The sequence below is a fragment of the Apium graveolens genome, chromosome 2 (genome assembly GCF_009905375.1).
Source record: "Apium graveolens cultivar Ventura chromosome 2, ASM990537v1, whole genome shotgun sequence".
Taxonomy (NCBI): Eukaryota; Viridiplantae; Streptophyta; class Magnoliopsida; order Apiales; family Apiaceae; genus Apium; species Apium graveolens.
The window spans coordinates 146,118,699-146,136,077 of record NC_133648.1 but is presented as its reverse complement, the minus strand read 5'-3'; the positions used below and the strand labels follow the sequence as shown (position 1 = coordinate 146,136,077).

Genomic DNA, 17,379 nt, shown 5'->3' with positions numbered 1-17,379 from the left:
ACCAGTCAGACCAGACCAACCTTTCTCAAGGCAAGTGATTCAACTTGACTTTCGTATTTACTGCTAATAACTCATACATTGCTACAACTATCCCTGTCATTTGATATATTAAATCAAGCGTATCTTACATTTATCTTTGAATCATATAGAAATGCCATGAACCCTCGAGTACGTATTGCAAGTAGTTCAAAAGTCTTATTCATGATAGTATACTAAACTAATTTGAATGCCATGATAAAGGAAAGGGTAGTTACCACTCTTAGTTGATTCTCTTGACTAACATGCTGATGATTCCTAAGTATTGATATCTCATCCTGATACTTGAACCCCTATAGAACCTTACCTTGAACCCTGAAAGTCAGATACTTATCAAAGTGATCCCTCATTGATTGATACCCCTCTTTCCTATCCTAAAGCTTGACAATTCTGATATATCCTGAGCTAAAAATCATATCTTCATACCTTAACACCCTTAGTATTTATGAAGCTTACATCCTTGAAGATCCAGCACTTGAACCTTGATGAGAAACCATTGCTTTAAGCCCAATTTGGCATTTCCCTTCATGATATCCAATAGCCTCACTAAATTCCCTTGTCCAAACTTTGATATATGAAAACCATTCAGTTACTTTAATAGAGTATAGTTTTGTGAATCGTGGCCCTGAGATTTAATACCATATTTCCCGTATTTTGAGTTGATATATAATCCCTTGATAAAGATGTTTACTATAAAAAGAGATTTTGTCTTAATTCGGCATCAGTTTTTTTTGAAATGAATAAAATGTGGGTTTTTAGTCCCAAAGGGGGATAAATATTTTCTTTGAATGGTGGATCTGGACTGAGACGCGAGTCTTTTCCACACTTATATTAGGCTTAAAAGTTGTCTAAGGATTCCCATTAATGTTTTAGAACCCAGCGAGGTTCGGGATTACTTCGCGGCTGATCACCGGCTGTAATCCGTAGCGTCCTAAAATGATTTTGATTAAGACATGATTTTGAAATTTGTTTTGATACAAGTAAAAATGATGCCATTACCCAATGTTTTATCTCTCGTTATCTCGGATTATGTCTTCCCATTGACATTCTTTAATTTATATCTCGATTTATGTTTTGTATCGTACTGTTAGCACTTGTTGAGCATTTGGCTCACTTCTTGCTTTACCCTGATATTACAGCTAGCAGCTATGGTTAGATTCAAGCAGACTGCCCGTAAGACCCGTGATGCTGATGCTTATGTTCGAGCTCAGGTAGAATAAGTAATAATAGTTTGTGTAAGGACTCGGTATTTAAAATCAGATGTAATAGTTGGTAGTGTTGGGCTCTTCCAAACCCTAAACTGTAAGATCTTGGAGTTGTTTGTGTATTCTTCTTTTAAAAATGTTGTAATAGTTATATTTAATTTGCTGTTGAAGTTGGGGGCGTGACAGAACCTCATCCATCAACACCTACCACCTCTACACAAACACCTCAAACTTCTCAACCTCAACTTTCAGATCCTACAGTGCATCCTTCATCTTCAAAACCTAAGAGGATTAAGAAAGTACCTCAGACTCAACAGAAGACAAGAAGGATTGTTCTGAGGGATGAGTCAGACAGTGAGGAACAGGTTCCAGTGTCAGAACCTGTTGTTATAGAAGCTGAGAAGGTCTCTTCTCAGAAGGATGTTGAAATTGGGAGTTCTAGGCTCCTAAAAAGGCTTAGAAAGCTAAATTCTGATGATGCAGCTCCTATAGACTCCTCAAAAGCTAAAAGATATAAAACATTGGCAAAAAGGCCTACAGATTCTGGTAAAGGAATGGAAGCAGCAGCTAAGGAAGGGGGTCAGGAATCTCTAATCTCATAAGATCCTGTTAAAGCTCACAATTCTCCTAGTGCTGATCCAGACCTTCATGCAACTCATCACTCTCCACTTCATGAGCCAGAAACAACTCATATTCCCACACCTCCAGTATCTCCACTACATGCTGATAACCTGGGGCCAAGTGATGAAATTGACATCCATAACTTGGAATTGCCTCAGGTTTTGAATCTAGAAGCTCCACCAACTCAAATCACTCCACCAACAACACCACTTCTTGATGCTGATTTTAATCCAGAATTGCCTACAACACTTTCTCTGCATCTAGATACTGAAGAACAGATGTTAGGTGAGCATCAGAATATGGATGTTGATCAGAACTTAGTTGGAGATCAGCACTTAGAGGATGATGTTGAAGCCTCCTTAGCCTCTCATACTATTCTTTTATCAGAGGATGCTGATGATGCTGATTCTATAAGTTCTGATGCTGCTAATGATGAAGTTACTGGTGAAGCTGCTGCTACAAATGTAGATGATGATGCAGCTAGTCCATCAGGACATGCACCTCAACAAACTGTTCCTAAAGCTGAGATAGTCAAAAAGTTTGTTACAGGGGAAGCACCAGTACCTTGGAGTGAAACTCCTAGAGGGAAGGAGTGGACTAAGGAGTGGAACACAGTTAGTTTTATTCCTTCTGAAAAGATTCTTGTTGAGCATCTTGCAAAAGCTGATGAAATGCTGATAAATGATGATTTCAAGGCACAGATGAGAGTTATTGCATTGAGTACAAGGCACCTTCAAGGTCAACACTCAATAACTCATGACAAGGTGAATAAAATTCAAGAAAACTTGATCCAGCAAGATATGAATCTGAAACTTGAAAAGAAAAGGTTTTTCCAACCTACCTTTGACATAATTGCCTACATTGAGAAAACTCAAGAGAAGCAACAAGCTCAAATTGCAGAAATTCTGAAGAATCCAGCTTCTCATCAAAGTCAACTCAATGAGATCCAATCCTCAGTGGAATTGCTTGTCTCTCTTCTTCTAACTGCTGATGCCAAAAAGGGGGAGAAAGTAATTAAGTCCAAATGCAAACCTATTAAGACACTGAAGGGAAATGATGATGGGAAAGATGACCCGGGAAACTCTGGAATGGGTGGAGGTCATGATCAAGGTAAAGGTCTTTCATCAAGTAGAACTGGAACCACAACAAGTTCTGATACTGGGAGAAGAATAACTTTTGATACTGGTAAAAGGATAAGTTATGATAAACATCTGGAACTTGATGAGGAGATTTCAAGACAGTTAATTCTGAAAGAAAATCCAGGAATGGACTTTGAGAGTCTAAAGGAAGAAAAAGCTAGACTTAAGTTAGAAAAAGTCAACTCCAAATCTGAAGCTTTTGTTGTTGAAAAGAAACTTCCTAAGGCTAAAGGTATTGTGATAAAAGAAAGGACAAATCCTGTGGCAACTAAGGCCAAATCACAAATGGAGATAGATCCAAGGTCTAAGGGCAAAGAAAAAGTTGGTGAACCTGTAAAGGTTTATGTGCCTGCTATGGATGAAGAAATATTTGTTGAAGATGCTAATCTTACTCTGATTTCAAAGAAGATTTCTCAAACAACCTCTAACATGGCTCAAGTTGTTCAAAGTCAAGATATAGTAAGTTCTGATATGACACTGAAGCAAGCAACCTCTGACATAGCTCAAGTTAGCTTGATATTAGAAGATAAGTTAAAAGAAACCTCTGACATTGCTCAGGTTAAACCCTCAAGTTACTCCTACCAAGATTCACCAAAGCTAAACAGAATCAACCTTTGAAGGCTGCAGCAAGTGGTTTTGAAGCAAGAGTTGTTACAGGAAAGGAAGCAAGAGATAAATCTGGATTGGGTAGTGCTGATGAAAGAAGAGTACAGAACACAACCAAAGATCCAACTTCTTTAAGTGAACCAGGTGTTGGAGCAACTCCTGAAAGATTGAATCAGCTTGAATCTGTACAGATGGTTTACCATACATTCTTGAAAGAACACATCTTATTATACTTTATGACAGATGGAAGGGTTTACTGTATTAGGCAGAATGTTATACCACTGAAGTATTATGAAGAACTAGAACATATTTTATTCTTACTTCAAGTGAAGAACAGATTAACAGATGGTGCTGCAAATTATTTGAAAACTCAAATTCAGAGACAGAAGAAGCTTTATTCTGTAAAGTCTGACAGTACATATTGTCCCAAGTACAGAGATCACAAGGGTGATATTGTCGAGATGAAGCCTAACTCTGCTAAGATTATAACTACTTTTCTGGGTTATAAGGCTGTGGAATTCAATCTTGAATCTGACAAGGCATGTTTGATCAGACTAGATCAGGACATAAGAAAAGCTAGAATAAATGATCTCAGGGTTGCTATCTTTCAAATTGGTGAAGATACAGTTGAATTGAAGAATGCTAAAAGGAGGATGATTGATGAACTTAAATATGCTGAGAGATGTTTGTTAAAGAACTATCTCAGAACAACTCCTGATATCGAAGAGATCAGTAATTGAAGCCAAGTCAAGATCTACAACTGCTCAAATTCTGATGTATATACAGACTGAAGCTGTTATCAGACCTTGAGGATGGTAAAGCTATAAGGACTGTAAGTTGTAGTTATCTAGTCAAATTCTCATGCATTTGTACTTAATGTTTTTGACATCATCAAATATATATTAAACTTGTATATTATGCTAATTTACAAGTTGGGGGAGATTGTTAGATATATTTGATAATGTCATGTCTAATATGATTGGTGTTTAGTTTTCAGATCTTACTTAAACAGGACAAATCAGTACTTAACTGGAAATCAACATTTATACTAAAGTCAGAACTTAAGTTGTCAGAACTTAAGTTATCAGTAGATATTTATCAGAAGATAATATCCGGACTTAATGAGACTTTCAGATAAGGAAGGCGGTTGATTGAAAGGAAAGAAGATCAAGACAAAAGCAAGAAGAGATATGCATGAAGAAGGAATTCTATGAAGAATATAATACTTGGAAGAAAAGATAACTGATTTATATATTTTAGGAAGCAAAATTATATTCCATATCAATTAGCGATTATCTTGTAACTGTGTAGTATATAAACACAGACATAGGGTTTACACTATATGTGTTATCATTATCGAGAATAATATTCATTGTAACCCTAGCAGCTCTCGTGATAATTTATTCATCACCGAGAGAGGATAGTTCCATATTGTAACAGAGTTCAATAAAGTTTGTTTTCTGTTACTTGTGTTCTGTTACTTGTGTTCTTTTAATTCGATTTGATTGTGATAAACACTGTATTCAACCCCCTTCTACAGTGTGTGTGACCTAACAAGAGTTGAATGAGGTACCTTCAATTCAGCAGCATCAGAACTGCTATCAGCATTTACCATTAATGTATAGTTTACCTCATCTTCGGAATCTGAAGTGTTTGTCCAGTTTTTCTTCTTTGTGATAAGTGTCTGACCTGTATCACCTTTTCCTTTCTTGCAGTCAGAAGAGATGTGGCCTCTTTCACCATAATTGTAGCATTTGACATTTGAGTTGTCTCCTCTGTCAGACTTTCCTCCTTTGCCTTCAGACTTTCTGAACCCTTTCTTTTCAGAATTTCCACCTTTCCTGGAAAACTTCTTGCCCTTTCTGAATTTCTTGTAAGCTATCTTTGTGATACCCTTCACCATAAGAGCACACAGTTGCATCATCTCTGCATCAACATCCACTTCAGATAAAATTTCAGGTTCTGAATCATCATCATCAGAATCTGATGACTCTGAATCAGACTGTATGATGAGAGCCTTTCCTTTGCCCCTTTTTGAGACAACCACTTTAGGAGATTCCTCCTCAGCTTTAAGAGCAACTGTCTTTGACTTTCTTCCATGCCTTTTGCTTCTTTGATCCATCTCAAGTTCATGAGTCTTGAGCATACCATAAATTTCATCAAGAGTAGTTTCAGCAAGGTCATAGTTGTCTCTTATGGTAGTAGACTTCAAATCCTAATTTTCAGGAAGAGCTAAAAGGAATTTTAGATTTGAATCTTCAAGATCATATTCCTTGTCCACCAGTGACAGATCATTCAAGAGTTTGGAAAACCTGTCATATAAATCAGTTAACGATTCATCAACTTTTGAATCAAATTGCTCATACTCTTGTGTGAGTATAGTTTTCCTGTTCTTTTTTATTGCTTCAGTTCCCTGGCATCTTGTCTCCAAAGCATCCCATATTTCCTTTACAGTCTTGCATCCAATTACCCTGTTTGACATGACATTGTCAATTGCACTATGAAGCAGATGCTTTACCCTTGCATCCTTGGCAATAGATGAGATGTCTTAAGTTGTGTAATCACCTTTCTCCTTTGGTATCATCTTTGCTGGTTGATCAGCAACTGCAACAAAAAGCTTGGTAGGTTTATATGGTCCATCATTAATTCTATCAAGGTATTCTGGATCTGTGGCTTCCATAAATATAGCCATCTTTACCTTCCATATAGGATACTCAGATGATCTCAGTATGGGAACCCTAATACTCTCATATTGATTGTGGGTTTGATTGTTTTGAGTATCTTGAGTTTTGGTGGGCTTAGGTGGAGTTTTTTTTTCTTCAGACATGATTATAAACTGGATCTCACTATTTGTATATCAACATAGAGGCTCTGATACCACTTGTTAGGTCACACAACACTATAGAAGGGGGTTGAATATAGTGTTTATACAATCAAATCGATTTAGAACACACAAGTATGTAACAGTAATCAAGTTCATTCAATATAATAAGCTCTGTTACAAAGTAGGTTAAACTACTCTCTCAGTGATGAACAATATCACTAAGAGCTGCTAGGTTACAATCAATAATGTTCTCGTGAATGATAACACTTGTAGTGTAAATCCTAAGCTGTGTTTATATAGTACACAGTTACAAGATATCTTCTAATTGATATGGAATATAATTATGTCTCCTAAAATATATCAATCAGATATTATCTTCTACAAGTCTTCTAGCTGTCCAACTCTCCATGCATATCTTCTATTGTTTTAGTCTATATCCTCTCATATAAATCAGCTGCATTCCTTATCTGAAGTACCTGCACTTAAGTCCTGATATAAATCCCGACGGCCTTAAGTTCTGATTTAAGTTCTGACTTCAGTAAGTTCTGATTTCCAGTAAGTCCTGATATTAAGTTCTGAAACTAAATAAATTAGATCAGACATGACATCACAAATATATCTAACATTTCTCATACGATTCATAATGTACCCAATGTCTACTTTTATTATTACCCGATCAAGGATAACTTTCAATAGTATCAAAGTATATTAATTCTCGTATAGAAATATAATGATTTCAGGTCAAAGGACCAATACATCATTATCACTGTGAGATTAACTTATGACACTATAAATATGTAGTATCCCACAACGGGTTAATCCAACACCATGTATTTAATACATGTGCATGTGTTTTGACTTTAGTATCACAATACCTATGATCAATGAGATGTGATCATCAACCAACAAACACACTAGTCTCAATGTATTTATTATCGTCCCTTAACAATAATACTTGACTAGGGACCTTTAGGAATATCAATACTATTTGCATAATCTCATTTCCAAGTCACGTACTTAGAGGTATAGATTTCATAACATATTCCAAGGACATTTATTAATCTAACATCTTATCGCAGAAAATAAAGATATAATAAATTACTAAAGAATAATTCATATAATCATAATTAATAATCCAAATGTTTCATAATATAAACATAATAGTGTTAGCTCTAGGGCACAAACACTAACAGTTTGTAACTACGGATCCTATTGTACGGGAGAGGTGGTAAACACAAGGTGATTTCCTAGTAATCAGAAGAAGTGGTTTGGTTCATCACTATTCTTCATAAGGGGAGAAGCTATTTTCCAAAAGGGGAGTACCATCGATTTGTATCTGCGGATCCTATTATACAGGAGAGGTGGTAAACAAAGGTGATCTCCTTTAAGCAGTTGATTCTCATAGGGGGGAGAAGCAAGAGAGATATGTGTTTCTCAACAGGAAATGTGGTTGTACAAAAGAAGCTGCTAATAATTACTTCAAGACTGAGAAGTGTTATCTGGAAGAGATTTGAAGAATCAAGGAAATGAAGATGAAATTAATTAAATATCAGTTCAGTGCTAGAGGAACAAGCATCTTTCATTTCGATTACTCGAGAAATCTGGAAATGCGGAATTTGATCCAGAAAAACCAGTAGCATTATTTAAAAGTCCTGTTACTTTACTTTTTCAAGTTGTTAGTTGAGTTATCCTCTCTATTTAATTTGTTTGTTAGGTTTAACAATCAAATAGGGGGAGATTATTGGTGAGACTGCGTAGCTGTATGAACAGTTACGTGATAACTCAACATGAGAACAACACTAGAACAAGACAGGTTAATAATACTACGTCTACACAAGAAATCTGAAGAAATGAAGACAAGGCAAATATAAAGAATCAGAAAATTAGAAGAAGGCTTGAAGTCTGTTTACAGGTCACTGAAAGAAGTTCATTAATATGATCATGCCTCAGTGAAGAATAAAGATTAAAGACTTTCAGGGTTTCAGAAATGATGAAGATTCAGTGTATAAGTGCCACTAGAAGATTTCAGTGTATTAGCATTGATTGAAGATATACAGTGTATGAAGCATAAAAATTTGAAGAATTGAATACACGGTATAGACATTGGTTAAAGAAGACAATTGCAGTCTTGAAGTTATACTCACTGACAAGAGTTCATTTATATGTTCAAGCATCGGTGAAGAACAGTGAATGATGTATTTAAGATTGTAGTAGCAATGAATACGTTGTCTAAAGTACCAGAAAGGATTCCAGTGAAAGTATAGTTGTTTATTAACAGTCAGTTTCTGAAGCGATAAAGTTATTGCAAGCTTAACAATATAATCAAGGCTATAATACGAAGACCTGAATCGGGGTTAGTCGTCTGTGAACCATACCAGTTACACTAGGCGTCAACGGCTCGTGAAAGGAATCTGGGTATTATTTTTAGAAGAATGGTTATAATGAGGAACGTAATTAAATTGAACGTTTATCTGTTAAAGTACGAGAAGAGGTGCGCGGGGTATACAGCTAAACTGCTCGAGAGATTGGCGAAGCTCAAAGTTTAATTGTTAAATTAAATAAATTTATTTAATGGACTTTAATATAATTTATTTAATAAACTTAAAATGATTTATTTTATAAACTTTAAATAAGTTTATTTTATAAATCTAAATTAGTTTATTTATATAAGTTATATTTAAGTTTATTTTATAAATTAATTTAGTTACAATTTAAACTTAAATAAAAAGAAAAAGAAAAAGAAAATACAAAATGAAAATACAAAAAGAAAAGAAAAAGAAAATAGAAAAAGGAAAAACAAAAAAAGGAAAAGAAAAAATAAATAACAAAACAAACACGGCAACCATATAAGGTCGCAGGTTGTAAAACAAGTAAAATAAAATAAAGAATTTTGTTAGTCGCCCGTTACTTGCATCTGTTGGTCGCAGGTTGTGGTGTTAATGAACTAAAGGAAACCGTGGTCGCAGGTTGGCTAATACTAGTCGCATGTTACAAAAGAATATTCCCGGTCAGCACTCTCTCCTCAGCCACACATTATTGATATAAAGTCTACACAGAGAAGCAGAAGCATTCATCAATTGAATTTGTTCCGTTCATCTTCTCTCCCAAAAGAGGTGAAGAACTAAAGCAAAGAGATACAGAGGAGATATACACACAAATCTATATCAGTTATTCTTCTCACCGGAGTAATGTTATAATGCCCGATTTAACTCTTGTATATTCATAGGGGCATTATAAACGTTACCCGATAATTAAATCCTTAGACAAACAAAAGCTAGAACATTTGTATAGGATTTAATTTGTTGATCTTTATAGAAGGTAGGAACTTTATTGTCCTTAGATTGTAACCGGTTAATTTATTTATCTGAGTGTAGCAACACCCCTCGCGGATTTATATACGAATATATATTTCCCCGAATATCTTGTGTTCCTCGTTTATTGTACCAAACACTATTCACCTCAAGAACACGAAACCACTAGCCGAGCATTAAATTTTATATCCGCAAAAGATTTGAAAGAATTTTTTAATTTAGTGATTATCTTGTTCTTCATGAATTGCTTTCTGAATAGGGATTTCAACCTTTCTGGTGCATTAACAGCAGATATATGTGATTTTATGACATGTCTAGAATAATTAAAAGCATCTGGAATTTGATTAATAATATTTTACATATAAATGATTCTTATAACCTTAGATTCACATTGTTTAGTACGTGGATCCATAGCACTTAATTCTGATGCATTTCATGACAGTTCAGAATTTAACCTATACAAAAGATTATCTCCCCCTAATGAAGGGAATATAGGCTCATCAAAATGACAATCAACGTGTCAAATAGTAAAGTCATCACCAGTTAATGGTTTAAGATATCTTATAATAGATGGTGAATCAAAACCAACATATATACCTACTCTTCTTTGCGGTCCCATTTTAGATCTTTGTGAAGGTGCAATTGGAACATATACGGCACTATCAAAAATATTAAAATGTGAAATATTAGGGGTTTGACCAAGAACTAATTCACGAGGAGATTTTTGTGGTAAGTAGATGGTCTTATCTTAAATATATTTAATTTAGATTTTAGAATTAAGGGTCGTGCAATAAGCCAAAGTCTTTTAATTAATGATTCTGCTAAACCACTTTGTGTATGCACGTGAGCAACGGGGTGTTCGACAGAGGTTCCTACTGACATACAATAATCATTGAAAGTAGCAGATGTAAATTCAATGACATTATCAAGTCGAATTGATTTGATATGATTATCAGGAAATTGGGCTCGTAAATTGATTATTTGAGCATGAAGCTTGACAAAGGCTGTATTCTTGGTCGAGCGTAGACAAACATGAGACCATCTAGTTGAAGCATCGATTAGGACCATGGAATATCTAAATGGTCTGGATGATGGATGAATATGACCACATATATCACCTTAAATTCTTTCTAAGAAATCTGGAGACTCGTTTTAAAGTTTAACTGAAGATGGTCGAACAATTAATTTTCATAACTGAACAAAGAAGTTCATCACGTGGCATGACCTTTTGATTCTTAAGGGGATGTCCCGTAGAATTTTCTATAATTCGACGCATCATGGATACTCCTGGATGACCAAGTCTTTCATGCTAAAGGGTGAGTGATTTTGGATCTATAATTTTAGGAGTAGTGATACTGTGAGACTCGATTACTCTAATTTCGGTAGCATATAATTCATATGAGATTGATTGCAATTTTTCTAAGATCTTCTTATGTTCTGAGGTGATTGAGGTGACAAGGAGATATTCTTTTTCATTTTCTCTAGTGATTTCTACATGTAAACCATTAAGACGAATATCTTTAAAACTCAAAAGATTCCTAGTGGATTTTCTAGAATATAGAGCATCATGTATGTGAATTTGTGTCTCATTTGGTAGTATACAACTGGCTTTCCCAAAACCCTATATGATATTTGATGTTCCCGAAATCGTCCAAACGTGTGAGTTGGTTTTAGTCAATTTTGAGAAATCTTTCTGATTTTGTAAAATTGTGTAGTGGTTGCGTAGTCAGCAATGCATATATCTCCCATATTTATACTGTGTATATAAAAGTGAACAACAATTTTATTATGCAAACAACGTACATAATATAAGAACATAAAATAAGTACATGAAAGCACAATATTAAAATAAGCACGTCTAAAAAATAACATCAAAGAAATACAAATGAAATCTAGTTATCTAAATCATAATAAAGGTCAAGACCTCAAATGAACTAGTTCATTTGAGTTCTTGTTATTTGGTTTTTCACTTAGATTATGACTAGCGAAGTTCGTTTCCACTCTTTTTTCGTTATTCTTTTTATTTACCTAGTAGAGGTCAACTAGATGTTTCGGTGTGCGATAAGTACATCGCTAGTGCCTGTGTGCCCCACATCTGAGACATATATCCCTAGTATCTTCTTCTTGTGATGTCTTCCTTTTATTTGGCACTCCATGTTGCCACTTCTGGTGGTTAAAGCCACTTCAGGTGGCTAGAGTTATAATGATTTCGAAACCGACCTCGAAAGTTTCCATACCCACGGTATCGTCCGTAACCTCGTCCTCCTCTATGCCTCTCCCCAAGCTCATTCTTCTGGAATGACGTGTTATGTACTTCAGGTAACTGGGGCAGAGCTTGTAGGACGTATCTGATGATTTTTCAGTAACAACTCATTATTCCTTTCAACGGCAAGAAGAAGAGATATCAGCTCGCTATACTTCTGAAAATTGTGCTCCCTATACTGTTGTTCCAAAATCATAGTGTTGGGGTGAAATGTTGAAAGGGTATTTTCTATCATGTCAGCATCGTAATATTTTCACCACAAAAAATTAGTTTTGAGCTTATTTTGAACAAGGCAGAACTATATTCAGTGACAAATTTAAAATCTTGCAACCTTATATTTATCTGGTCATAACGGGCTTGTGGCAAATGGACAAGTTTTTTGTGATCAAACCTATCTTTGAGATTGATCCAAAGGGTGAGTGGATTTTTCACAGTTAGATATTCAGATTTCAAATTTTCATGGATGTGGTGTCTAAGAAAAATGATAGTTTTGGCATTTTATTCAACAGTGGGGTCTTTCCTGATTCTGTGGTGCCTTTTAGCCCGTTAGCACTAAGATGTAACTCCGCATCGAGCACCCACGACAAATAATTATCCCCAGACATATTCAACGCAACAAACTCTAATTTTGCAAGGTTTGTCATTTCAACTTTAAAATAAACGTTTAAAATATGGTATAATGTGTCACATAATTAAGCAAGTAAGTTTAAACAATATATATAATAATTTAGTACAAAAGTTACGACGACATAACCAGCCATAAAACTTTTGAGTACTACTTGACGGCAGAGCCATCTTTATAATAGTGTTACATGACGGCAGAGCCATCTTTATAATATTTAAGTAATAATATAAATGAATATGTAAAGACGATAAAATTAAGATCTTAGCATAAACATGAACAAAATTAAGTCATACCTATTTTGTGGAACAAGCTTGAGTTGACACGATTTCGCGAGTAAAATTAAGTTGTACCTCTTTTGTAAAAACAAGGCTCGGCTGGCAGAGACTCGTGCTGATAACATGTTGTAAATAACGTGCTATAAATCTTGAATTACTTGATTATGAATAACTTAATAATTGCAAGTATAGAGAGAATAAAAATTGAAGAGAGAATTGTATTTCAATATATTTCAGTATATGTGATTTCAATAACTGAAGGTCCTATTTATAGAGGTTGGTTGACAAGTCTTACTAAGTAAGGTATCTAAATCTTTTTTGATAAGTATCGTAGTTTCTCACTAGTAAGTTTTTTAAGTCTTCTTTAATAAACTTTACAATTCTTACTTACTATGTTTATTCTCTAAGAAGTTGTGCAAGTCTTTCTCGATAAGTTTTATGAGTATTCTTGATTAAGTTTGACAATCATTATTATATTAACAAAGAGAGAATTGTATTTTAATATATTTCAGTATACTTGATTTCAATAACTGAAGGTTCTATTTATAGAGGTTGGTTGGCAAGTCTTACTAAAGCAGCTATCTAAATCTTTTTTGATAAGTATCGTAATTTTTCACTAGTGAGTTTCGTAAGTCTTCCTTAATAAGTTTTACAATCCTTCCTTACTAAGTTTTTTTCTAAGAAACTTAGCAAGTCTTCCTCGATAAGTTTTATAAGTTTTCTTGATTAAGTTTTAACAAATATTATTATATTATAACAGTAGAATTGATTTTAAAAGATATATAATAGAATTGATTTTAAAAATGATGATATCGACAATAGCCACAAATGTGGGCTAAAAAATAATTTCAGAATGGCATTATTTTGTGTTATGCATTGGGCTGAGCAAAACCGAACCGAAACCGAAAAACCGAACCGAACCGGTAAAATTCGGTTGGTTTGGTTTAACTTTTTTTAAAAATTCTGGTTATTTCGGTTTTTCGGTTTTAACCGAAATAAAATTGGTTCGGTTCAGTTTTTTAAAATATTAATTCGGTTTTAACCGAATTAACCGAATAGTATATATATATATTTCTGAATTATATTTTATATATTATATAATATAGATAATCAGAATAGTTAGTAAATATTATTTCTGAATTGTATACTCAGACCTCAGTCGAGACTCACAAAACCTAATTCACAATTTACTTGTAGTTGCCTTGCCGCTGCGCCGCAACCCGCAACCGCAAGTATCAATTTCCAGAATCAAATCTAAGCTCCAGGTATCATATATTCAAATCTAAGCTCCAGCCTCCAGGTATCAATTCCTATTCTTCTTCAAAAACCAAAATAGTAAATTCATCTCTTCATTTGTTTAATTAATATCATGTATGATGTATGATGTATCTTTTAATTTGGTAGTTTGTGACTTTGTTCTTCGTATCTTGGATGCTACTTGCTAATTTGTTTAATTAATAATATTAAAAGGCTGAGAATGACAAATCTGTGCTACTTGCTAGTTTGTTTAATTTAAATTCCTTTTGATTTTCCTACTTAGTTGAATCTGTAAGATACTAATTAGCAAGTAAATTTTATATTTGTAACTTGTAAGTAAGATACTAAGACATATAAGACAAGAGGTTGCTGATTCTTTTGTTTTGATAGACTTGTTACTTTGCTAGTAACAACTCCTTTGATTCTTGTTGGTTGTCTGGGCCTCTGGGGTTGCATAGGTTGCAGGAAAAAAGTAGCAAATTGTTTGTTTTTCTAAAACAAGTATTGCTTGTTTGGATGGCAGAAGCAGAAATGTAATTATATTCCAGCCTTCCAGGCACTAATAATCTTTATATATCCGTGTTTCAGGTTTTGGATTTTGTACAGAGCTAAGAAAGACAGTCTTGTAGTGTTGGTGAGTAGAAGTGTTCAAATTCTTCAATTTAATTATGATGTATAAGTTATAACTATATATAATCAATATTCCTTTCTGAATATATTTTATTCTTCATTAATTCACTTGTAACTGCATGCAGCCAACCAGCACCAGACTTTCAAAATGTCTCAATCCCAACCCCAGACTTTCGAGACAGAGATGAGAGATTCGAATGATCCAAATAGTCAGGCAACCTCTGCAAAAAGGAAAAGAAAGCCCATGAAAGAAAGGTCTGTTGTTTGGGATCATTTTGACAAGTTTACGGATACGGATGGTACTAAAAAAGCAAGGTGCAAATATTGTGGTAAGGAGTATTGTTCTAATAGGAGTTCAAATGGCACTTCATCACTTAATGCACACCTTAAAGTATGTAAAAAACTTCCCCTTAATGGTGAATCGAAGCAAACACAATTATCTTTGCAACCGATAGGAGAAAATGAGAGCACTCTTAAGAAATGGTTTTTTGATCAAAAAGCTTCTAGGCATAAATTAGCTTCTATGATTATTATTGATGAGCTTCCGTTTAGATTTGTTGAGGGTGAGGGATTTATTGATTTTATGCGTACTACCCAACCACTTTTTAAGTTCCCGACTCGTTTTACCATTGCACGAGATTGTTATCAAATTTTTTTGGAAGAAAAGAAAAGATTGACCACATATTTTAAGAGGTCGGGTCAAAAAGTAAATATCACCACGGACACTTGGACTTCAATACAAAAGATTAATTATATATGCATCACGGCTCATTATATTGATCAAAATTGGAAGTTGCACAAGAAGATAATTAACTTTTGTCCTATAGAGGGTCATAAGGGTGAGCTCTTAGCTAGGGATATTGATTTGTGTTTGAAAGAATGGGGAATTTCAAAAGTGTTTGCGATAACGGTTGATAATGCAAGTTCAAACTATACTTGTATTCAATTTTTAAAAGAAAGATTCTCTTCTAGGGGATGTGATTCTTGAAAGGAAAATATATGCACATGAGATGTATTGCACATATAGCTAATTTGATTGTGAATGATGGACTTCAAGAACAAGATTCATCGGTTGTGAGAGTGAGAAAGGCGGTTAGGTTTGTGAGGCAATCTCCGGCTAGAATAGCCAAATTTATGGAATGCATTGACTTAACAAATATTGCTTGCAAATCTATGTTGTGCTTGGATGTGAAAACAAGATGGAACTCCACTTATTTAATGTTAAATGTTGCTCAAAAATTTCAAAATGCATTTGAATTGTTTAAAGAAATGGATCCATACTATGTTAAGGAACTAAATGAGGCCGATGGGGTGCCTACTTCTTGGGATTGGGGTAATGTTAGAAGGTTAGTGGATATCTTAGTTTATTTTTATGAACTAACCTTGAGAATTTCGGGTTCTTTGTATGTCACATCTAATATATTATATCATGAGATTAGTAATGTTAATTACTTGTTGAAAGATTGGATGATTAGTGACGATGATGAAGTGAAATTGATGGGTAAAAAAATGAAAGAGAAGTATGATAAGTATTGGGGTGATGTGCATAAAATGAACAAACTTATCTATGTGGCGGTGGTTGTTGATCCTAGGTACAAATTAGAGTTTATTGAATTTGCACTTTGTGAGGAACATGGAAAAGATGTTGGTTGGAAGTTGGTTAGTGACACAAGTCTAGTGATTAGAGAGCTATTTGAAGAATATAAAAAGACTTGTCAACCTAAAACTACTCAAGTGAATCAAGAAGCTCAAACTTCAAGTAATTCCTCGAACATAAATTCAAGTACATCTTCAAGAACACAATCGGCATTGGGAGCTCGATTCATGAGACAAAAAATGGAAAGTGGGGAAGTAGAATCCAAGAGTGAATTGGATCTTTATCTTAAAGAGAGTGTGTATGTTACGAAAGATGATGATGAGTTCGATATTTTGAAATGGTGGGAAATTAACTCAAGTAGGTTTCCCATCCTCTCACAACTTGCTCGTGATGTACTAACAATTCCTATTTCAACCGTAGCATCAGAATCCGCTTTTAGTACGGGTGGAAGAGTACTTGATCCATATAGAAGTTCTTTGACGCCTAAAGTTGTTGAGGGTTTAATTTGTGCTCAAGATTGGTTGCGATCGGCCAAACGACCAAAAACTATTGAAGAAGATATAAATGACCTTGAGAAATTTGAAGAAGGTATATATTCATGTGTTTTGCTATTTAAATTGAATTCCATTTGTTTTCATGTTTATTTTGATTAATTTTATATGTCCTTTTGATTTACAGCTTTTTCTGCCCTTAATATAAATGTGAACAAGGAGGGAGACAATGCAGGGGAACGGGCAACTATTGACCTGGACAGCTAGGTATAATTTTCAATCTGTTATATGCTCCCTGTTATATGCTCTCTGACTCTGTTGTTAATCTGTTATCTTCTCTCTGTTCTGCACTTCTGCTCATGTTCCGAAAATTATGTATGTTGCTGTATTATCAGTAATTCTTTAAACTGGAAATTATCTTGTTCTGGAAATTTTACAGTCCTGCAGAACAGTCTGTACTCTGAGTCATCTGTGATGTTCTAATTAAGAAAAAGGGCTT

The 17,379-nt window shown here is 34.4% G+C and overlaps 1 long non-coding RNA gene across 1 annotated transcript; it reads left to right on the top strand.

Annotated features, from left to right (window-relative positions):
• The first annotated feature begins 14,071 nt into the window (after window positions 1–14,071).
• On the top strand, window positions 14,072–15,692 carry LOC141706098 (uncharacterized). The gene is made up of 3 exons (XR_012568625.1): window positions 14,072–14,205; window positions 14,751–14,796; window positions 14,918–15,692. It is a non-coding gene; the product is annotated as an uncharacterized LOC141706098 (long non-coding RNA).
• Window positions 15,693–17,379: the final 1,687 nt, after the last annotated feature.